We start from the raw sequence: 24,461 nt of genomic DNA, 5'->3' as shown, positions 1-24,461 counted from the left end.
AGTGGCAAGAGCGGGGTCGAACCACTGAGACTAGGGACCTACTCGAGATTTTTCTACGACACATTCAGAAAAGTGATCGGCTGCTGCCACGCATTCATTAAGGGCTGAGTTTTAACTACTAGACCTAGGAATTTAAACCTAATCTATTCTATCTACTGGATCCAGAGAACTGAAGGTGCTTCAAATGTAATTGCAATCATGATTTGAAACTGAAAATTAACTTTAGATCATTCACCAAATTTCCTAGGTCAAGCAAATAAATTTCCTAAAACAGCCAGACAACAGATTGTAAGAAAAGCAGCAGAACATATTTCCCTAAACAGCCTGACAGAAACTGTAAAAGCAAAAAGCAAAAGCAAAACAGATCTGATTCTCTAACCAACTTCCCACTTCATCTTCTTCATGTAACTAAGCTAAAACAGAGTGAAAACAGAGCATTGAACACCATTGAAGAAATAAAACAGAGCATGCTTCAAAACCTCTCGTAAACACGAAATTCAAGCTAGAACTAACAGATCTACTCTCCTGGGTCAAGCGGAAAGCAGAATAAACACAGATATACCTTGCATGCATCACCTAAACTAACAGATCTCAGAAATCGAGCACGAGAACAACTAGATCTCAACCTCTAAACTACTGGAAATCATGTAAACATCATGGATCTAAACATATAAACCTTCAATTGCGAAAAGCATCCAAGAAACATAAGTAAAAACATCATCAACATGAAAGTAAACACCAAAGCTTAATAAAACCAGAAATAAGTCGAGATCCAAAGGCGGAGTCGTCAATTCCTCCGATGAAACTCGAGATCTTACTACATCGTCTCAAAAACGGTAAAGAAAGCAAGGATCCAACGTCGGAGGCGTCAATTCCACCGTCGAAACCATTGAACTAAGCTAAGAAATCAGCAACCAAACTAAACTAAGCTAAGAGAGCAGTGGCGTTAAGCGCCTATGAGAGTTTCCTACCTAAACTACGAGAACGGTAGCGTTAAGCGCTACCGAGAGCTCCCTACCTAAACTACCATAGCGTTAAGCGCTCCCTTTTCTTCATTCATGTTGGTCCCTTTATATAGGGAGGCTTCAAGCTCGAATCCCTAGGGTATGCTCTTCATGATTTGACGTTTGTACCCTTAAAATAGGATATTTTAAATCTGCTCTGCTCCATTTTCCCCGCCCCGGGTAATTTGTGTGCGTTCCTGGGTCCGGCAGATTTTTCACACACCTGCTCTCCTGATAATTCTCCTTGACCCAGCGGATGTTTGACACTTTTTACTCCTTTTCTGCTCATTTTGCATCTGCTCGGTCAATTTGCAGCATCTACTTGACCCAGCAAATATCTGCACACTTAAGCTCAAATTTGCGCATTATCTCCCCCAAAAAGCATGTAATATTACCAAAAAAACAATGCATGAAACGAGCTTTATCAAACTGCTCACACTTAAACCATGCTGGTCCTCAAGCATGAAAGACAAGAAAAAAGAAATAAGGCAAGTTTCAATGCCTGTTCCCCTTTTAACCGACCCTAAGAAAAGAAAACCAAACTAAGACTCCTAGACCTAGGAAAACTTGGACACAGAAAACAGACACGGACACTCATACGGAAAACAACATGACAAAGAAAAACACAAAAATACATAAACGCATAAGCTGGTATTTTCCTAGCAGCCATCCCCACAAGTTTAAGGTCAATCCAAGCATTTACAGCCTCAGATTCTTCCCCCTCCCTTCTTCTATCTAGTCAAGCTGTCAGTTCGTCAAGATAGCCTTAAATTTTACCTTCTGTTGGGTTCACTTGATCACTCATTCCTCACCAGGGATGTTAGGATCGATTCACTCTTAAGTCAATGACACACCACTGATGCTTCGGGTTATGAGAGTTTCTCCTTTCTACAGTCCTCTTTTCCTTTTAAATCCTGGGTCAGGTTACTATTGCTTCCTGCCCTTAGATTTCTTTTTTTCTCTTCTATTCCCCCTTTTATACATATATATTTTTCCCCCTGGACTTCGTCCAGCTTATACCTCCGAATTTTTAGTTTATTTCTCCCCTGGACTTTGTCCACCTTATACCTCCATTTCCTGGACTTCGTCCAGCTTATACCTCCTTTTCCTGGACTTCGTCCAGCTTATACCTCCAGAAACCCTTTTTTTTCTCCGTCAGACTCTTATCCCTAAGCATTCAGTGGCGGTCCCCCTTTTTTTGTTAGCTCAAAGTGTTTAGGCTTATAACTCACTCTTATAGAGGGGCTTCACAGTAAGCTTAAAATTTAGGCATTTTCTATCGTTCTTACTTCATCCAACTGACTTTGATTTATTAAGAGAAAAGGATTCACAAATTAGCATGTATTTTCTCTTCAATTACTCTCCCTAAGGGGCTTTTGCTATCTATTATACCAGTTAAGCAAACACAGAACCTAAAAAAAACGTCTGCAAACTCCTAGACCAAACAGAATATGTACAAGACACTAACTGCACTAACTGCTTCCCCCCTCCCACTTCATTTATGCTTGTCCCCAAGCAATCCTTATGAAGTGGAAAGCAGGCCAATTAGTGGCGACAAAACAAAACAAAACAAAAAAAAAACAGAAAAACAACAAGACACACACTTCTCACACTTAGACCAAGAATTGAGCTAAGTGTAAGAAGGTAAAAACACAACGAACAAAAGCAAAACAATCTTCTCACACTTAGGCCAAGCAATGGGATAAGTGTAAGATGATACGCAAGAAAAACACAAGAAACACAACATACTAGGCATACAAACTTCTCACACTTAGGCCAAGCCAAGGCCTAAGTGGGAGAAGGCACAAAAACAACAACCTAGTATGCTCACTAAAGAAAACTAAAAACTAAAACAAAAATAAAACACAAAAAAAAAATTACTTGGTTACTGGGGGTGGTGGATCAATTCAGACCCTGGCTCATTTGAGAGTCAGCCTTCCTGGGGGTGCTGGGGTGCTTGCCTTCTTGGTCCTCTTGCTGGTCATGGGGGTTAGTCCTCTCTTGCTGGTACATCAACATTGATAGTTCTGGAGTTTGTAGAGCAGGTTTGGCCACCCCCTGCTGAGCAGAATCATCTGTTTCCCCTGTTTCTGACTTGCCATTCTGCTGGGTCAGGCAGTCGTCATCCTTAATTCCTGAATTGGGAGCTTCATCCTTGGAATTCCTTGGAGGTCCCTTGTACTATCTTCCTGACCTACGAAACTAAAACTTGAAATTCTTAAGCAAACTGGTCAAGTGGATGTAAGATCCAAATTTTTTTCATTTATAAACTTCTTTCCCAGATTTACTTAGAATTTCGAAAATATTTTTGGGATTAAATTTTTTTTCTTATTTTGGATTTTAATAAGGAATTTCAGAAAAAACATATTCCCGTCGAAGCTTTGCCCCCGCCTCACTCCCGTTCGCCGGAGCTCTGTTGCTAGCGGTGCTGCTACTCCAGAGACGAAGCCGTTTTATCTTTGGGACGACACGCCAAACCGTGAGCACTACCAGGGCGTATCTCGTCTTGCGGATAGAGGACTCCTCGACTCGGCTTATCGCTTTCCACAACATTTTCCGTGTAATTGTTTCAGTTGATTAAGTGTAATTTTCTTTGTTTTTATTTCCTTTGTAATTTTCGCCAGACAAGACTTGTATCTCTCGTTTCAACAACACATATAACAAATGGTGTGACCATATGTTGTACTGAAACGAAATATTGTTATTATGAATAAAAATAATTACTCCATATTAAAAGTTATTGTTATTATATATAAAAGTGATAGTGTTAACAAGTAAAGAAAATATCATGTAACTGTTCGGGTCTAAACCACGCGTTCACCGAGGGACGCGCGCGCCTCTATCAATAATTGATAAGAAAAACAAAACTATAGATTATACCATACAAAGATTCCAATAGGGGTTAAATTGCAAGCACATAATTAAAAAAAGCATACTTACACATCAATAAAATGGATCAAATTCCGTTTAAAATTATTTATTTTGCCACCCAACCATGTCATACCAAACAAGTTGCTATCACATCGTTAATTGGGAATGCGTAATTAATGTTTATTATCGATGATCATTATATTTTCCGTAGTACACACAATTATGAATTTAATGTTTCTAAGTTGTTCACAACTATTATATAGATAGGCTGGCGCATCAAAATTAACTACGCCTTTAAACCTAAATTAATATACGGAAGAAAAACACTAACAGCTGTTAATGGGTAGCTAATTTATTAGACCACAAAGGGAGAAAAGGACATGCAAAATTAGATATTTCCACTTGAATTTTGGATCTTTTAAATTGAGAAAAGGCTATTGCATAAGTTTTGCAATTTACATTTTGTTAAAGGGGCCATTAATGATTAAATTTAGGGTTATTTGCATGTAAATATACAAACTTTTAATATTTTCCAGCTTTCTCCTAAACTTTTATTTCTGAATATAAATATATTAAATTTTGATTTTTTTTATTTATTTTTCCACCAACAAACAATTCCACCCAAATTAAGGTTAATGTGGAGTACACTTGACACATTATCATTTATGTGGCGAAATGTGACACATTGATAGTCCTATAAAATTTTATTGGCCTGTAAATACATGAACTTTCAATATTTTCTTATTTTTTCCTTAAATTCTATTTTTTTCTATTTTAAATATATAAAATATGAGATTTTCTTTAATAAAAGCTAAGTCTTCTCGTAACAATAAAGTAGAGATATATAATTAAATAGTAAACTAAACAAAATATTAGTATATTGGTCTAAATACATATGGTTTCTTATATTTTACAAGTCAATAGTAAAACATTATAGTCCATTGTCCCTGAAAAATATAAACTTTTAGTTCGACATGAATTTTATCAATACACAATTGATAAAGTAAGATAAAGGAAAAAAAGAATAGTGGAAGTACTGTTAGTAAATTTTTTGGGGTCTATATTATTGGTAGTGTAGTTGAATTTACAAAATAAGAAAGTTCATACTTTAAGAACGGACTAAAAAAGGAAATAATTCATATTTTTTAAGGATGGATGTGGTATTTGACAAAAAAATGTAACTTATGGGGAAGAAGTAGGGAGTGTACATCGACAAATAAGCATATAAAGGAGTGGCTCCTATGGAATGAATGTCAGTGCATATGACACGGACAAGGAGCGACTCCTGTTTATAAAGTGAAGGGTTACATGAATGGACCAAAACACATTTAAATAAGTGGGATTCTGATATTATATGCAGGTGTGAGACTACTTATTTATTTGATGAGAGCAGAACAAATCTGATAGGTGCTACTCATACTAGCAAGATGTGTCATTCTTTTACGATGTCGACGTTACAAGAACTCTAGCTTGGGGCAATTCTAATATGAATGACCCTATGGGAAGCTTCTCATAGAATGTGTAAGTAAGGATAAAGCTTACTGAAAAGACTTATGTTGGTATGATGAAATCTAAAATTAAGTTGAAATTACACAATGAATTCAATGTAAATTAAAGATATTGATGAAATTTAAATTTAGTCAGTATGATCGATTCTTTCGCCAATACGTCTCCAAAGTAAATGTCAATTAAAGCACCCCATCTCCATAAAATAAATCACATGGTGTAATGGTGTTCAAAGAAAATCTAAAACCATTCATGGTTGCCCCTAAAGTAAAAATGTGAGAAACACTAAATTAGATCACCCTTTTTAACCCAGGACATTCCATATGAGGACGATAGTAGCATCCCATGCGAAAGTCACGTCCATTTTCTTGAAATGCCATGTGAATAATCTTTCACTAGTTGCTTTCTAGAGCTAGGCTTTAGATGGATTTGATTTAAATTCCACAACTTTCAATAGTTGCTTTCACTAGTTTTAACCCAAAACTTTTCACTAGTTGCTGTCTAGTATTAGCCTTTAGATGATTTTGATTAAAAGTCGAGTCTTGATTGATCGATCTACAATTGAGGTGGTTGTTTACTTTCTTTGTAAGTTGTTAAATGTATTTGACTTCACTATTGTTTAAGTGGGTGACAGCCAATACTCCCAAATAAATAATCTAAATGGTGGTTAGTTAATTTATCAGGAATACTCTAGTCCAAAAAGACTTTTTTTTAAAACAAAAAACAAAAGAGTCCAAAATATGCCATTGTACAATTGTTTATTAGGAGTTCTCTCAATTTTAATATTAACGTATAAAGTTGATCATAGTTAAAATGTGACTGAATCAACATTTCGTGCTGAGATCCAAGACATTTAACAGTTTCTTAGATAAGATTTTCCTTAATCGAAACACTTATACTCAAATTAGCCATGAACTTATCAAGTCTCAAAAAGATCTAGTTTTTATGCAATTTCTAGATAATAATTTTTGACCAACGAGGAATAACAAAAAAATAGAGAATTAACATGGATTTATGTTACAATAGGAGATAGTACCACATAATTCTCAAATTGTTTAATTCTAAAAAATATAATAGTAGTAATAAATAAAATTATCAAACTAATTTCTTAAATTCAAAATATTTATAACTAGTTCATTGACCCGTCACCCAACTTACGACATAGCTCTACCAATGGTTACAACTCACAATGGATTGAAACAATACATAAATGTTTTTTATGAAGTGTAATTAACTTTTACGAATTAGATAGCGACGCTAAACATTTACTCGACAAAATAATTGAAGTCACTAATCATCACGATTATATATACTGTAATTTTCGTTTCTGTGCAGAAATAATTAATCAAGAACTAGCTAGTAGCATGAACAAAGTTTAATTTATTCTAGTCAATTAAATATCGAAAATAAAAGTCAAATGCTGCTTTTTTATAGAGTAATGATAAACAACCAAATTTTGGACAACCAAAATAAGATTATATTAGTAATTTTGATGTAGTAATTATATATTCAAATAATAAATGTAGTTCGTGGATAAGTTAAAATGACTTTATTAGTCTTTGGTCTCATTTTTAATTTTTTATTTTTATATTTGAATTGTCTCTCTATTGTTTTTCAAATTTTTATTCAAGTATGCATTAATTACATTTTATGGTTCTAAAAAAGTAAAAAAATTATACACAAATCATTAATATATTACCATAATATTATGCACGTTCCATATACTATATATATGTCCATATATTTTAATTAAATGCACAAAAACACTAATTTAATTCTCAAATAAACTAATTTTTGGTTATACAAAATTTGGTCAACTAGATTTATTGTTTTTTATAACAGGAGAGAGAATAAACTGTTAAAACTGTCAGGGAGTAATTAGCAAACAATAATTGGTTGCAGAATTCAAAGTAGATTTCTGTTGCCTAAAAAGGTTAGTTATGTTAGGTTCAACACAAACCTACCTGCACCATGTGCAGCCAATATAATAATAATTCTTCAAATCACATAATTTTATTTAAAAATTAGAAATTGGATTATACTAAGAATTTAAATAAACTTGAACTCCATCTACTGCCAAGGACTACAATTTCCCCATCTTGTAGAGATTTAAGCAAATGACTTACTAGCTAGTGTTTTCAATATTCAAATTTTAATTAGAAAAATGGAAATTATAAAGAAAATTGATAAATCGAGTTTTGTTTTATTGTATTTATAAAATTAATGCCATCCTTGATTGTTTTCATGTTATCATATAATCAAACTAAATAGTAGATAAAATGGAAAAGCTAAAGTTAACATAGGCTAAACGAAATGGTGTTCACATAAGTATGCACTAAGATATTTCTCTTCTCTCTTTGTGTATATATAAGAATTGGATGAAGAGTGAGCACCATTGGCGTACAATCATGTTTATAACTATTTTTCTTTCTATTGACAAAATTGTGGTCATAAGATATAAAAAAATGGATGTAAGTTAAAAGATACTAGCAAGAAATTAATTTTTTTTTGCCACATGCACATTACTCAACCCTTTAAAATAAAGAAAATTACATTATCAATTGAGTTGTGTTTCGTATGTATTCGATGCCATGGGTCGATGTAGGATAACATAAATTAAAATCCCAACGTCATTATACTACTCAAACAAACATTAATTAGTAAAAAATTCCGACAAAATTGCAACTACGTACAAACTAAATATATATACTAAATCAAGGTGGTGATAAATTGATATTACATATACAAACAATATTCCCACGTCTCTTTCTATGTCCCAAAATAAATAATTGAGATTATTCTTTCAGTTTTATTAGAGTACTCTCTGTGTGCTGTAACCAATTTTTGTAGAGCATGCATTGTCGTGTTGTACCTTAGCCAGGGGCGGATCTATGTAGTGTATTAGTGGGGCAATTGCCCCTCCTCAAAAATATATATCAATGCTAATTTTTTTAAACTTACCAATTTACTCATGATTTTCTCTTAAATGCCCCTTCTTAATATTTCAAAATTTGTTGATAATATATTTTTGCCCCTTCTCACATCAATTCCTGGCTTCGCCCCTGACCTTAGCCTTACTCATATTCCACCTTTTCTTTGCCAAAGTATCGATCATATAAATAGTGGTATTATAAAATGATGTGTCACGTTAAAAAGTCCCCTTGGAAATCCAAATTCCCATATTCGTGTATCAAATGTATATTCCTTTTACGCATTATATTTCACCAATTCAGACAGATTTGATGTTTATTATTTAGACAATAGTCTATAGTTGGTTTATTATATTTGTCCAAAAAAACTTTTTGGTCCTACACATTTTGTGTGTTATCTTTTAGTTTTAAACAATATATTTTGATCTATATGTAACGGTTCCATTAAAAAGTTAACGATCAACCGCATTTTGACCTAAGTGGTGAATTAAATATAGACCAAAACACATGTATTGTTTAGGACCAAAATATGACAAACTTATAATGTGTATCACCAAGTAGGTTTTTTGTGAAAATGTGTTTTGGATTTAAAACGTGGTTGATCGATAAATTTTGACAGAACCGTTAAATCTTAATCAAAACATATTGTTTGTTACCTAAAAGTAACACACTTAATGTATAGAACCAAAAAGTTTTTTTTAGCAAAACATGACCAATTTTAAACTTGAGTTTATTATTATTTTTATGTTCTTCTTTCTATATTATAAAACCACGGTTATTTTGTAGTTTTCACAAAATTTCAAGTTAGATTATGGGGTGAAAATAAGTTGGTCTAGTTCATGTGAATTTATGGCGCCGAATCCCATGTACTTAAATTTATTGTTAATATTTTCTTGACATTTTAAAGGAATGCAAGATAATAATAATAATTAAAAAATAAACCCTAATAATTTACTCCGTATCATCATTTTTATTAGGCCCAACCTATTTTGGGTAAGCTGTGTGTTAACTCGTAGTCCAATTTTACGGCCCAAATTTATAGTTAATGAGAATTGAGAGTAAGGCCAAGATTATTACTCTATTCCTTAAGAACAGGTAGTTATGAGCGTATATTGTGATCGCTGTTTAACGTGTATTATACGTTAGTATTTTTTTCTGATTTTTTTGTACATTGTATATTATGTAATTATTATATGATCATCAAATTTACATGTTATATGAAAGTCAAAATCAGGGCTGGCTAAATATACTGAAATATCGAAATACCGCACTTATCGTACCGAAAAAATACCGGAAATACCGAATTTGTGGTATACCGCAAGTTACGGTACGGTATGATACCTTACTGATAGATTTCGGTACGGTAAAGGTATAGATTTTACTATACCGCGGTATACATCAATAAACCGCATTTACGATATTTGCCAAAAATTCGATATATATGTTGTATTTAAAATTTATATAAAAAATAGTTAATATGTTAAAATCCCTAACCCTACTTCCATTTCCATATTTTAGTTCAGCCGCCCCCTACCCCAAAAACATTCATGCAGAGATGCAAATCAAGTCCACTGTATAGATTTGATTGTGGTGTAGTTTTAATCTTTTGGACATTATTTAAATAGGTGAAGTTTTATTTTAAATATTTGGCTATAATAGAATTTTTTTTGTATGAAACACATGTATAATGATATGTCATACCTTATTTTGGTATACCGTACTCAGTATGTCATACCTTATTTCGATATAACGTAAAAGTAAAGTATGCCGCAATACGGTATGGTATACTGCATAGACAGTATGATAACGGTATCAGAAATAATCATACCGATGAGGTATACCGAAAAATTCGGTAAGATATATGTATGATATTTTCTCATACCGCAATTTGCGGTACGGTATGCGATATGACATTCTCGGTGCGGTATACCGTACTGTGCCACCCCTAGTCAAAATTGATATTTTTTTGCCTGTTGACGAGAGGAATAAAATTAAAAAATTAGGCCTGCTGTGATGTAGTGTACATTTATATTGGTTGCTTAGTTTAAACAATCTAATTAAAATTCTAAATTCTGAAAGAATATCAATCTGTGCAATTAAAATATTAGAATATCTGGATCCAAGCGTCCAAATTTTTTATAATTAAATCTAGACCAAACTAAAACAACTGAAATATCCAAATTTACAATTTTAATTATTACATATAGTAGTTTTAGGTTAGAAATATGGAAACCAAATTATATAGTACATACTTCAGATTTTTTTTGGTTTTTTATTTAAAAAAACTAATTTGAATCGAATGGAAAATTCTAAATTTAACGGAAAATTAATGATGATAATTATAATAATATGAACCAAGTTTAATAGTACATCAAATTGATTCGGTCCAATTGTTCGGGAAAACACTTCCGTGCACCAAAGGCTCCACCTAATAATACATAATTATAATTAGTCAAAATATAATAAATTGTGATGAATTAATTAATGCTGATTTCAGAGTGCCCACAAGAAACCACCTCATTATTCGAATTATTAATCTTTTGCTAACACGTAAGTCCTAACAATGAAAATATTTGTTTCAAGTGCCACCAAAAACTGGGATTTCTCTTTTCACACACATAATAAAATATTAGTATTAGAAAGTGTGTATATGCTGACATTATCCGACGTGTACTTGGATTAACCTAAAACATTTGTGGCCGAAGAGTCTCTGCTGACTCAGCAATCACTAATTATTGTTGTCAATAAATTAAAATACCCATGATTTATTTTTTTTAAAATTTTATGACCCTATATGTTGGTATAACATGAATCGAATGTTATGATGATTTTATGTTTACGCGAATATCCACATATATTAATATTATAGTTTAGTCAAAACCACGCTTTTTGAAGCTTATTTAGATTAGTAAAATTATAATGACCTTTTGATATATGCGTTATCACAAGGTACAAAGGGAAGAATAACATATTTGTAACTAATTAAGGTGGCTTAATAATTTTATAATGATCAATCAACAACTAGTCCGTGGTATTTTGTAACACTATCACTATATTAAACATGGATTGCATTTGTTTATGGTGGTAAAGTGATTTGACACTATGATTAAGGCATAAAATAGTTATTTAGGAGTTTATTAATCCGACGATGACTCAATTTTTTTTTTTGAAAATTTAATGGAAAAATGTATAGTGGAAAGGGAAAGATGCCACACATAATCATTTCTCATTATGTAGCTATCAAACTTGTAGAGGCCATTAGAATTTTGTGAATGTGGATAAGGCTCACACCATATTTGGATTATTTTTCGTGTATGAATTAAGCAAAAACGCAATCGTATACAGTCATTTATTTATTTATTTATTTATTTAAGTATATATGAATGAAAATATATAGAGAACGACTGCACTACAATAAGATAAGAGCTAATATATTACACCAAAATGGCGCCGTTGCCGGGGAAGCATGGTGTTATTTTATGTTTGTGCGTAGTGCGTAGGTGTATATAATTTTATTTCTTTCTTTTCTCATTTATTTTGTTTTCTGCTGTTGATGAGAAGGTACCAACACGGTGGGCACTGGAAGCATCCTTTTCTATATAAAAACACTAACATTCAGTGGAGAGTCCAGGAAGCCGGCGTTGTCACCACTCATTACAGAGCCGCGTTAGAAGCAGCAGCAACCGTCGAGCAGAATACACAACCACCACCACCTAAACAAGAAGGAGCAGAAATGGCCCTCGTCGACAACGACTCTGGAATCGGCTCTTTGCACGCTCATGATGACAGGGAGCCCACACATGCCATTATCGCTACTCTCGGAATGCGGACCATCGCGATCAAATCAGGAGTACTGGCCGTTTTATCCCACTTTTACGGTCTTTCAAAAGAATGTCCGTACGCTTTCCTGGAGGAGTTCTGCCGATACTGTGATATTCAGCCCGTGCCAGCTGGATCTACATCCGAAGATTACAGGTTGAAGGCTATTCCCTTCGTTTTGAAGGGCGATGCGGGTATCTGGCTGTCCAGGCTGGCAGAAGGATCCATCAAGACATGGGCTGAATTCCGCATGATATTTCTAGATCGCTTCTTTCCAGCGTCAAAGACAAGTGCCCTAAAAAGGGAGATTACGGAAGCCAGACAGGAGTACGATGAGCCCCTCGGCCAATACTGGGATAGATTCCAAGGGCTGCTTCAAGCATGCCCCAACCACAAGCTGGGGGAGAAAGAGATCTACTCGATCTTTTATGGCGGACTCACGGCGGACAGCAAGAACGACCTCAACCTCGCAGCTCAAGGGGATTTCTCCAAAACCCCATTTAGCCAAGCCAAAATTATTCTGGAGAGGCTGATTGAGGCTAAGCGGTCGTACGAAACATCGAGAGGGTAGTACAGGAGAGGAGCAGTACACGCAGCCGAAGCGCACAATGATGAAAAATTGGAGGCTCGTTTTGAGCAAATAGAAAAGAAGCTGCTAGAAGCAGTAGAGAAAGTCAGACCACCTCCACCACCTGCACCTTAGGAGACGCAGTGTGCGACGCAATCACCACCGCCAGAAGAGCATCACTATTATTACTGTGAATTTCCTCCTAAGGTGGAACCGCTACCCCAAGTAAACGCCGTAGGCTACTGGAACGCAAATGGCAACTGGATCCAGGGAAAGCAAAGAGACCACCCCAACTTCAAGTGGATCGATCGGAATCAAAGCCAGCCACCACAGCCTTCGCAACAGTACTTACAACTCACCGAAGGGCAACACAACTGGCCTGCTCGGATCCAGGATAGACTAAATACTGGGGGGAACAGAATACAGGGCGTACCTCAAGGAAACTGGACCAGTGGAGGACAGCCCAACTGGTCGAGCAGACAAACAGAGGGAAACTGGGGGTACAGACAGCAAGGCCCCCAGTCAAGTAACCAGGGAAGGCAGCCAAATACCCAAATGGTCAGCTACGTTCCACCACACCAAATGGGAAATCAGCACTCTGGAAATCCACAGTATAACCAGTCGCGATACCAGCAAGAACAATATTGGCAATCTGACTACCCGCAGCCCAGCTACATTGGAGGACCACCAAATCAAAAATACAACCGACATCCAAACGACGGCATGTTGGTACCACACCATCCAAATGATGCGATGCCGGAAATCCAGGAAGCTTAGAAAGAGCAGCGGGCGGCGTTGGAAATGCTGACGAAATAACTTTCTCAAGTTGCAAGTTCTCTGGGCGAGTTGAAGGGAAATGAAGCTACTGCGCAACCATTTGGTTGAGAAAATATTAGTGAAGTATCTCTGAGGTCGGGGAAGGTTTATCAAGGCTCTAGTTATCCTGCTACGTCACCAGCAAATGAGGCTGGGCCAAACCGTGAAGGAGAAGGAGAGTCCAGTAAGGTGAATAAAGCAAGAGAAAAGGGCAAGGAAAAGGTGGGATGTGAAGCCTCGGAAGAAGGACAACAAGAGGAAACTGAGAAGGTTAAACCTTATCCATATCGTGGAATGATAACCAGAAAGAAGGATGCCACAATCGATGTGGCAAGTATGTTCAAAGACGTGGAGATGAAGGTGCCGCTCTTGACGGCGTTAAAAATGCCCCCAATTAGCAAGTTCATTAAAGACTACCTGGCAGGGAAAGTCAACGAGGAAGGGAGACTAATTACAGATGAGAACGTCTCTGCCGTGATCCAGAGAAGCGACCTCCCATCTAAGAAGACAGACCCTGGAATGTTCACACTCCCTATCTCTATCGGAGATATCCAGGTGAAGCACGCCATGTGTGACTTAGGGGCATCAATCAACGTTCTGCCATACTCCATCTATCAGAAACTGGGGACGGCCAAGCTCATCGACACTGACATAATGATACAGTTGGCCGACAGATCGTGTATTCACCCAGAAGGAATTTTGGAAGACGTGATTGTTAAGGTGAATAACTTTCTATACCCAGCTGATTTTTTCGTAATCAAGATGACGGAGCCCGCATCAAAGGAATCGAGTGGGGTTCTACTGGGACGACCATTCCTGTCCACGGCCAGCACCATTATAGATGTCCGAAATGGGACGATAAGCCTAGATTTCAAGGGAGAGCAATACACGTTCAATATTGATGAAGCCATGAAAAAGCCAGCTGGCGGCGAAAACGTATACTCCATAGATGTGACTGAGCCTTTGGTGCAGGAGTATTTGGAAGAAGAATTCTTAAAAAGACAATTCACTGATTCCGCTGCAGATAAGGAGGTCGAAAAAGAAGTGGAAGAATGGTATGATGTCATGAAAATCAGGGAGATGGACGACCAAGCCGTTGCAAAGGCAATAACGGATTTTTGCAAACACCCATGGCCAGCTGGGTCAAGTGGGACGGCTCAAGTGTCTAGCCTGGCCAAGCGGTTTGATCAAGGCAATCCACTAGAAAGGGAAGTAGCAGAAAATCCTCTGCCCACTGAAGAGCCAAAGCCCGCGAAAGAATTGAAACCCCTTCCAGCACATCGAAAATACGCCTACCTGGGCGAAGGTGAAACCATGCCCGTTATCATCAACAATCAATTAACCCAGGAGCAAGAAGATAGATTGCTGGAAGTATTAAAAAGGAATCAGAAGGCTATCGGCTGGAAGCTGACAGATTTGGTGGGCATCAGTCCGGACTTATGCATGCATCACATCCGGCTGGAAGAAGGAGCCAAGCCACATCGCGACCAGCAACGGAAACTCAACCCCAACATGAGGGAGGAAGTGCTGAAGGAAATTGTCAAGTTGGTTTCGATTGAGATTATCTACTCCATTCCCGACAGTAACTGGGTCAGCCCAGTACATATGGTACCCAAAAAGGGAGGAATTCAAGTGGTGAAAAACGAGAAAAATGAATTAATTCCGACAAGGCCAGTTACTGGGTGGAGGATGTGCATTGATTACAGGAAGCTGAACCAAGCTACGAAGAAGGATCACTTTCCTCTGCCGTTCATTGATCAAATGTTAGAGAAGTTAGCAGAGAAACAGTACTTCAGCTTCCTAGATGGATATAGTGGCTATTTCCAGATTGCCGTGAATCCAGATGACCAAGAAAAAACAACATTCACCTGTCCATTTGGTACATACGCCTATCGAAGAATGCCATTTGGCCTCTGTAACGCCCCGGGCACTTTCCAGAGATGCATGATGAGCATATTCTCAGACCTGTTGGAAGATTGCATTGAGATCTTCATGGACGATTTTACGGTCTATGGGGGCGATTTTGATCAATGGCTGCATAGCCTGAACAGGGTGTTGGAAAGATGCCGCCAGAAGGACCTAGTACTGAATTTCGAGAAATGCCATTTTATGGTTACTGAATGAATAGTCTTGGGCCATGTAGTGTCAAGTAGGGGCATCGAGGTCGACCCAGCAAAGGTATCGGTCATTGCAAAACTCCCATACCCTACGAACCAGAAGGAGATCAGAGCCTTTTTGGGGCACGCTGGATTCTACAGAAGATTCATCGAAGACTTCGCAAAGATAGCCCAGCCTCTAACTAGACTTCTCCAGAACGATGTAGAGTTTGAATTCTCAGATGCCTGCAAGGCCGTTTTCCAATTTCTGAAGGACCGATTGATAAGCTCTCCAATAATACGTGCTCCCGACTGGAATTACCCCTTTGAGGTGATGTGCGATGCTAGTGATTACGCTGTGGGGGCGGTATTAGGTCAAAAAATTGATGGAAAAAGTTACGTCATCTTCTACGCCTCTAAAACCCTGAATCAGGCGCAGAAGAACTATGATGAGACTGAAAAGGAGATGCTATCGGTGGTTTTCGCATTTGAGAAGTTCAGACCATACCTGCTCGGGTCTAAAGTGATTGTCTATACTGACCACGCCGCTGTCAAATACCTGTTGGCAAAGAAAGAATCAAAACAAAGACTGATCAGATGGGTTCTCCTCTTACAAGAGTTTGATTGGGAAGCAGTCGATAAGAAAGGATGAGAAAATCGAGTAGCAGATCACCTTAGCCGAATTTTGCAAGAAGATAACGGTGAAGCCATTCCTGACGCTTTCCCCGAGGAACATCTAAACCTGATCAAGTCAACATTTGACAGTCAGTGGGTCAACCTAGCCGAGCGGCTTAATCCAGTCGAGCAAGGAAGCAAAGGACAGCACACACGGAAAGAGCCATGGTTTGCAGACATGGCCAATTACTTGGTGACAGGCGAGCTACCGGGAAGTAATGAAGTTACAAGGGCACAAATGCTGAAACTGAAAAGCGACTCCCGATACTTCTATTGGGATGATCCCTACCTATGGAAAATGGGGGCAGATCAAGTAATCAGGCGTTGTATACCAGAATGGGAGCAGGAAGACGTGCTGATCCATTGCCACACACTAGCTTGTGGTGGTCATTTTAGATCAAAGAAAACAGCAAGGAAGATACTCGATAGTGGGTCTTACTGGCCTTCCATCCATAGAGATTCTTATGAATTTTGCAAGAAGTGCCCTCGATGCCAGCTCACTGGAGGAATATCGACAAGAGACGAGATGCCTCAGATCCCCATCATTGTTTGTAAAATATTTGATGTATGGGGAATGGATTTCATGGGACCCTTTCCATCTTCTGAAGGCAATCTCTACATCTTAGTAGCGGTGGACTATGTGTCCAAATGGATAGAGGCTAAGGCAACAAGAACTTGCGAGTCTAAGGAAGTGGCGAAGTTCTTGAAATCGAACATCTTTACCCGATATGGGGTGCCACGGGCTATTATCTCGGACCAGGGAACTCATTTTGTCAATAGAACCATCGAAGCCTTGATGAGAAAATATGGGGTCCACCATCGTCTATCCACACCTTACCATCCGCAGTCTAATGGCCAAGCCGAAGTATCAAACAGAGAAATAAAGGCAATTCTAGAAAAAACGGTCAATCCCACGAGGAAGGACTGGAGTCGTCGTCTTGAGGATGCACTCTGGGCCTATAGGACCGCCTTTAAGACGCCAATTGGAATGTCCCCATACCGGCTGGTATTTGGGAAGATGTGCCATCTGCCGGTGGGAGTGGAACACCAAGTTTACTGGGCAGTCAAGGAAATGAATATGAATACCGAAGCTGGAGCTGCAGAAAGGAGAATGCAGCTGCAAGAGCTTGAAGAGCTTCGTCTGGATGCTTATGACTCTGCCATGTGGTACAAAGAAAAGACTAAAATGTGGCATGATAAGAATCTTCGTAAAAAGGAGCTCAAAGTGGGCCAGAAAGTACTGTTGTTCCAGTCCAGGTTGAAGTTGATGCCAGGGAAGCTTAGGTCTAGATGGATAGGTCCTTATACCATTGTCTTTATCCGAACGAATGGAGCAATCGAACTCCAAGGAGGCGATCCAGACTCACCTTCGTTTATGGTGAATGGTCATAGGGTAAAACCATACAGAGAAGGAATGGAAGCATTTGTAGTGGACGATATTCCACTACTCATGCCTAACTCTCCCCAGTGATCAGGTAACGAGGATGATCGGGTACTCATGGGTAGTCTGCTTGATCAAGCTACAAGTTTTTAATCTATTAATCTGATCAAGTGACATCCCAAGAGAACCCGGTCAAGCCCTTGTTTGTGTAAATAGTTTTTCGTATGTCATTTCTTTTTATTTTATTTTATTTTTCTCTTAATCAAAAGCCGGAAGTAAGGAAATAAACTGATCAAGTGGAACTAATTAAATTTTCATCAAGAGATAATTATCCACTTGATCGGTGCAATGAGAATTTAATAGTGGTACAGTGATTGAGTTGATCAGGGCAGGTGACAAAAGGACGTGCGCAGTCACTGAAATGGGGTCAAGAAGCGCCAACTGCTACATTGAAAGGACGGCTTAAGGAAAGGAGGAAGCGTATTAGAGAAGCTTGGACAGCTGGCACTCTGAAAAGGCGCACTCGTACGTGAAAAGTCGCAAGATCTGAACAGCCGCAGGAATCTCAACAGTAGAGGATCCCAACAGCCGCGATATCATTTTAAAAAAAAGATCCTAGTTCCGTATATCACTTTTGCCCAAACCGCCTACATATCATTCCTTTTGTCCTCATCAAGAAGTCTCCCCAATTCTAAACCTTTTTCAAGAACATCATCTTCTCCACCAAGACTCACCTACATTATCAGTAACAATGTTGCTCCAACAACTCCCGACTTCATCCTCCTCTTCCAGTGCCTGTGATGATGGTGATAACCAAGAAACCTCCTCACGGGCCCATATAGGAAACCCTAGCCCACCGACGCCAACCACCGCTCCCCCTCAAACAAGCGCCGCCGCTCCACTACCCGAAGTGGACGAAGAAGCTGAACGACGCTTGGCAAGAATCCTTCGGAGTTTTCCTTCCGATATGGATATTGCGACTGTTTACGCCGCTGTCAAAGCCCGAATGGGAGTAACTCTGTCAACAGACACGGCCGTAGCCTCCACATCTCAAAATCCTCGCCGAAACCCTTCGACAGCCACCCCAACACAAGACCCACTTCGCACCACAGATCCTACGCCCGTTGCCCCTTTAGTGCAATATAGTGATGATGACGATGAGGAAGAGGGAGCGCAACCGGCAGCCACCGGAGTAGAATCCGTACCTCCACCGCATGCAGAAGGCACGACCATTCTCAACGCCCCTACATCACTAAGCGACAGAGGTTCCAGTTCCCCTATTCTCCTCAAGCCAGCACAAACAAACGAGGTTATAAATGTTGACGATGATTCCACGGAGGACCTTCCGCCTCCTCCCAGTGAACTATTACAAGAAAAGGAGGTGGACTGGAACTTCATTCCTCATGTAGAGGATGAATCGGTTCCGGAGGGGGGGAGGAGCTGCTGCACCACCGGGCGCGCAGGGTGGAAGTTAACAGATTGGTTGAAGAAGTGGAGGCCGGGATGGCCAACATGCAGAAAGCGGAAGAAGAGAAGGAGGAAAGAATCCGTGTGGGGCGGCAGCTGTTGAGCGAACCAGATGAGCCGGAGAACCAAGGAGCCGTTGGGGCGATAAACCAGGAGGCCAGAGAGGCCGAGGGAGAAAGGAGGGCTGTTGAGGATGGCCGTCAGGAAGCCGAGAAGAAAAGAAAGGGGAAGGAAACTACTGCTCCTCCCTCAAAGAAGATACGCCACGCAACTAGGGGCATTGTTATTACTGACCAGCCTGCCCCTCCAAGAGAAAGAGATGGGGGCAGTGACACTGAGGAGAGGGACCTCCGGTGGGCCCGAACATCCCACAGGCAACGGGGAAGGCCTGCATCACCCCTCGCGGCCGAATATGCTAAACAGACTGTGGTGTTGACCACGGACCTCCTCCGGCAGATGCTGGTATTCGAAAATCCCAAGTGGAATGAGGAGGTCCGCCAAAGGGTGACACCCACAAAGCAGATGAAGGCAGGTAAGAGACTCCACCAGCCATCCCTGGAAACGATTCGGGTTGAGGAGAGATTCACCCAGTATATTACTGGGATTGGTTTTGAGTGGCTGCTGGAGATCGAGGATACCTTTGTGCCCACTGAACTGGCCAAAGAATTCTTCACATCTTTTCGGTTTACCGGAGGTACGAACTTAGAGGCCAGGAGCATCTCTTTCCGGGTGTTCAGGCGTAAGCAAAAGATGAGCCTGAACGAGTTCTCTGTGAGGATGGGGCTCCATACCGAGGCCCAAGTAGTTAGTGGAGAGTGGTTCGGCCGTGACATTGGCCTTCCACAGAGGAGGCCAGACTTTGATCAGCAGGCAGTCTAGAAGGACCTGTGCAAAGGACGTGCCCCCTAGTTCAAAGCCTCGGAGTTCAGAGCGAACCACATTGCTGATCCGGCCCTCCGCCTTGCCCAGGCCTACTTAGCCTGCAACCTCCTCGGTCAAGCCAATACATTGTCAATTCTTACTCTGGCCGAGCTCTATTTCATGTGGTGCATGAAGGAGCAAAGGAGGGTGCACCTGGGATATTGGATCGCCCATTCGATAAGTCAGATTGCTAATCGCCCTGCCCGCCACCTCAATGTTTGCCACCTTCTCGGAGCCTACCTAAGGCGGAATTGGACCCTAGAATTCCAGGAGGGTGCGGAGCTTATCAGTCGCTGCCCAAAACCAGAATTGTTTAACACTGATTTCTTTGTAAGAATTCAGGTACTTGAAAGGCTGCGCGACGGGTGGCTCCGCTTTATTTCAAAGGCTCGGAAGGAGAAGCAGGCAGAGCAACAGGCAGCCGGGCGAGATGAGCAAGAGGAGGCCAGACGCGAGAAAAGAAGAAGGATAACAGAACAACCGGAGAGCTCCGACAGACAGCCGAGGCAGAGGATGGAGCTAGCAAACGTAGAAGAACCGGAGGAGGCTGCACGCGCTACAAATGAATGGAGACTCCGCATGGAGCAGGTGCTGACGCAGCTAGTGGCGAATTCAGACGCTCAACTGGTCGCTCAAGCCAAGATTCTGCAGGCTATTCGCCAGCTGACCCTCGCTGTGCAGACACCACCTCCTGCTACAACCTCTCCTCCTCCTCGGCGCCCGACATCCTTCAGGCCGCCTTCAGAATCCCCAAGTCAGCCTCCCAGGAAACCCTAAGTACAACCCCCCCCATCTCAGCTCATTTTAAGTTTCGGAACAATTTTAAGTTTTAATTTGTTTTATTGGTAAGTATAACTGTTTTTCTATTCCGCATCACACTTAGACCTGTTTTGGGTCTAAGTGTGAGAAGTATGCATGCCATTTTCTCTATGTTGTGTTGCTTGCTTTGGGTTCTGTTTTTTCTGTTTTGCTTAGCATGTTTTGATTCTTGGCACTATCTCACACTTAGCCCTGTGTCTGGTCTAAGTGTGAGAAGTTTCCCTTGTTTGTTGTTGTGCCGTTGCCTGTTCCTAACCCTTCTTTCCACTGCATCCAGTCCCTCGAGGACGAGTTCATATGCAGTGGGGAGGGGGACGGGTTAGTTACAGTAGAATCATACATGTCCAAAAAATTTTCAAAAATCAAAATATCAGTCAGTAATAAATAGGAAATATGCATGAAATTGGATAAGTGGAAGACTTGATTACTTTTTGGAAGAGTAAGAAAAAGGAGTCAGTATGCTTACATGTAAAAATTTTTATTGCAAAGACTTGATCAGTGTGAATGACGCAAGTATGATGGAAACGCTCAATTTTAAACCAACTGTGAAGCCTCTCTATATGTGAGTTATAAGCCAAAAGTAGAACACTTTCTACTATTTTTACAAAAAGAAAAAAAATTGTTACGAGAGGCTGACTTTTAATATTAAGATGAAAATTGCACAAGTAGTAATGACTAAAGGCATTAGGACTTAACCAATTGAGCCGTTTTTCTTCCTTCGTTCCACGAACCCGCCTCATTAAATTAAGGCACCCCTTAGTTAGCTACGTTGAGCCCATACACTTCTACCCGTTCTTTGAAGCCTTAAAACCAAATTCAAGTTTCATATCACATGGGAAAAAGGGGTCAAAGAGATGAAGTCTTTCAAGGGGATAACAATAGTATAGTCGAAATGGAAGAGGAAGCCGGGTTGATCAAGTTAAGCAATCGGGTTGATGTAAAAAAAAATTGTAAGTATCTAGTAGTTGAGAAAAAGAAAGGGCAGGAAAAAAGTTGTAACCTGACCCAGGAAAACGAAAGTTAGAGAATAAGCCTAAAAGTTGAAAAGGCTAAAGGTCGAAATTTGACCAAGTTAAGTATCTAGTAGAATAAACAACCCACTCTGATCCAGCAAGTTTAGTCAAATCTTTGGCCTTTTGACTCATGTGGTTTCTTTTTACAGTTTCAAATTTTCTTTTTAAACTTAGAACCCCTAGGACCCTACCTTAATGCGTTACTACCCTTGAGCCCCGTTACGACCCGAGACAAAGACCTTAAAGAACTATCTTGTGCAATCCGATTCGAGGTATTAAATTTATGGCAATACCGAGTGAACAGTCCTAACATCTTTGGTGAGAAATGAGCGACTGAGTGAATCCAACAGTGGTTTGAAATTGAGCAATCCTGACAAGCTGACACTTTGATCAAGCAATCGCGAAAGAGACGAAACATAAGCTACTGGCAAATGGATTGACCTCGACCTCAGGTATGATTGTTGGAAATTTATTCGGTCTAATGCATACTTGTAAAAATGTGTTTAGTCCTGCTGGTCCTTTTCGTTTTCTTTTACTTTTAAAATGAGTAAACCATGCCTGAAATTTGCCTTATCTTTTTCTTTTCTTTTTCTTTATACTTGAGGACAAGTATGTTTTAAGTGTGAGCAGTTTGATAAGGCTCATTTCATGCATCGGTTTAAGGGTAAAATGTATGCTACTTGATCGGTTTATCGCGCAAAATGAGTGTTAATTGTGCAGAAATGCCGCTTGACCAAGGCAACAAGGCCAAACTGATCAAGTTAGTACAATCAGCGAAAAAGGCCAAATATCGGGGGGAGTTGATCAAGGGGAGTAATCAAGCAGTTACGGAGGGGACCACTGCCTGCCAGAAGAAGGACGCATGAGGCTATGAGCTGGATGGTGCGCATCATTCTGTTATCAAGGACGACGTTCTAGAAGGGGACACGTGCTAGCATATGAGACGCAAGGACGGAGCTGAGTCACGATTCTGTTACTGAAAAGCGTCGTCATTCTAGAAGAATAGCACGTAGCAATCGATGAATCGCTCACTCTCAGCATGAGCGAATATTCCCTGCCAAGATCGTTATCCAGCTAAAGATCCTGCCGAGCCTATAAATAGAGGATGTGCCACCACAAGAGGGAATCGACTCATTTACTTTCTGCCTAGTTTAGCTTAGTTCAATTCTCTAGTTTAGTTCAGTTCTCTAGTTTAGTTAAAGTTCTCTAGTTAGCTTAGTTAGAAGGGCGACCGAAGGGAGCGCTGCAGAATACTCCATTTCTGTTAGCGTAATCTTAAGTTTCCCGCTGAGATTCTTCTCGGTTTTTACCGCTTTCTTATTTTCCCGAAATATTAGATTAGCTTAATTTCCAGTCTTAGCTTAGTTTTAATTTCATGCTGCACTGTTCTTAGTTTAATTTTAATCAAAGTTGTTTCGTTTTCATCCTCGCATTTACTGTTTCTGTTTCGATTTCGCCTGCAAGTTACTTGACCCAGTAGTTAAATTTACCTTGATCAAGTTAGATAGTTTAAATTCCGCCTAGAGTAAAATCAGTAGTTAAAACTCCCAAGTTAAAGCGTGGCAGCAGCCGACCCCTCCTGTTCACTACTCACACACTCGACACACCAACTTCTCTGTGGGATCGACCCCGAACTTGCCGATTTACTGTTAAAGTTGTGCAAAATTGGGAGTTATAAATTATCTTTGGCAAGGACAAACGAGAGCGAAAATTGCATTGATTAAGTGGCAACGACATTTGCTAACTGATCCCCTCGGTTCAGTTATCTTTCCATATAGCTTGATCCGCAAAGAAAATTCGCGCTCCTTGTTTTAATCCTACCATAGTTTCACAAAATTATTTTCTCAATTAGACACCCTTATATTTTACCAGCTTTTATTCTCAAGTCAAGATATGATTGTTAATTTTATTGACAACGATCTGTACAGATAAAAGCAAAACCACAGTTTCAACATTTTTAAAAATCGATTCTCTTAAAATAGAATAAAGGTTACAAACACTTAAACAGATAGATAGAAACGAGTTAATTTCATGTGCCATAATTTGAGCTGGATTTTGACGAACTCTTGAATATAAATGTTTAAAATAATTTAATGTGAAAGTCTAGAAACATGTCATCCATATTGTGCGTTGGTTTTATTAAAACATTTATTCCCCACTCAATTATTAGAGCACCCACAACCGTGCTCTTTCCAACGAGCATGGTTGTGGGCCCGGCCAGGGACGGAACCAGAAAACTTAAGTAGCCGGGGCTAATTTTTTTAAATAATAATAAAAAAATATATAAAAAAATAATTCAGTTTGTTATTTTTTTGGTTTGTAAAAATATCAAATCACATAAAAAAAGTGGAACTAAGTTTAAAAAATCAATATTTTTATTGAAATTAAAAAACATGTTATCATAATAAAGAAAAAATTATTACTAATGATGCTACACATAAAATCAATACACCCTCCTTCTAATACACGTATAGAAGTTCATTGGATAAGAATTTTTGTAAAATATTAGTTTTTACTTATTTATTTCAACTAGTTTTGATACTCAGTATAAAATTATTAATTACATACTAGTACT

Source organism: Salvia splendens, chromosome 13, assembly GCF_004379255.2.
Source record: "Salvia splendens isolate huo1 chromosome 13, SspV2, whole genome shotgun sequence".
Lineage (NCBI taxonomy): Eukaryota > Viridiplantae > Streptophyta > Magnoliopsida > Lamiales > Lamiaceae > Salvia > Salvia splendens.
Note: the sequence above shows the minus strand (reverse complement) of the source record.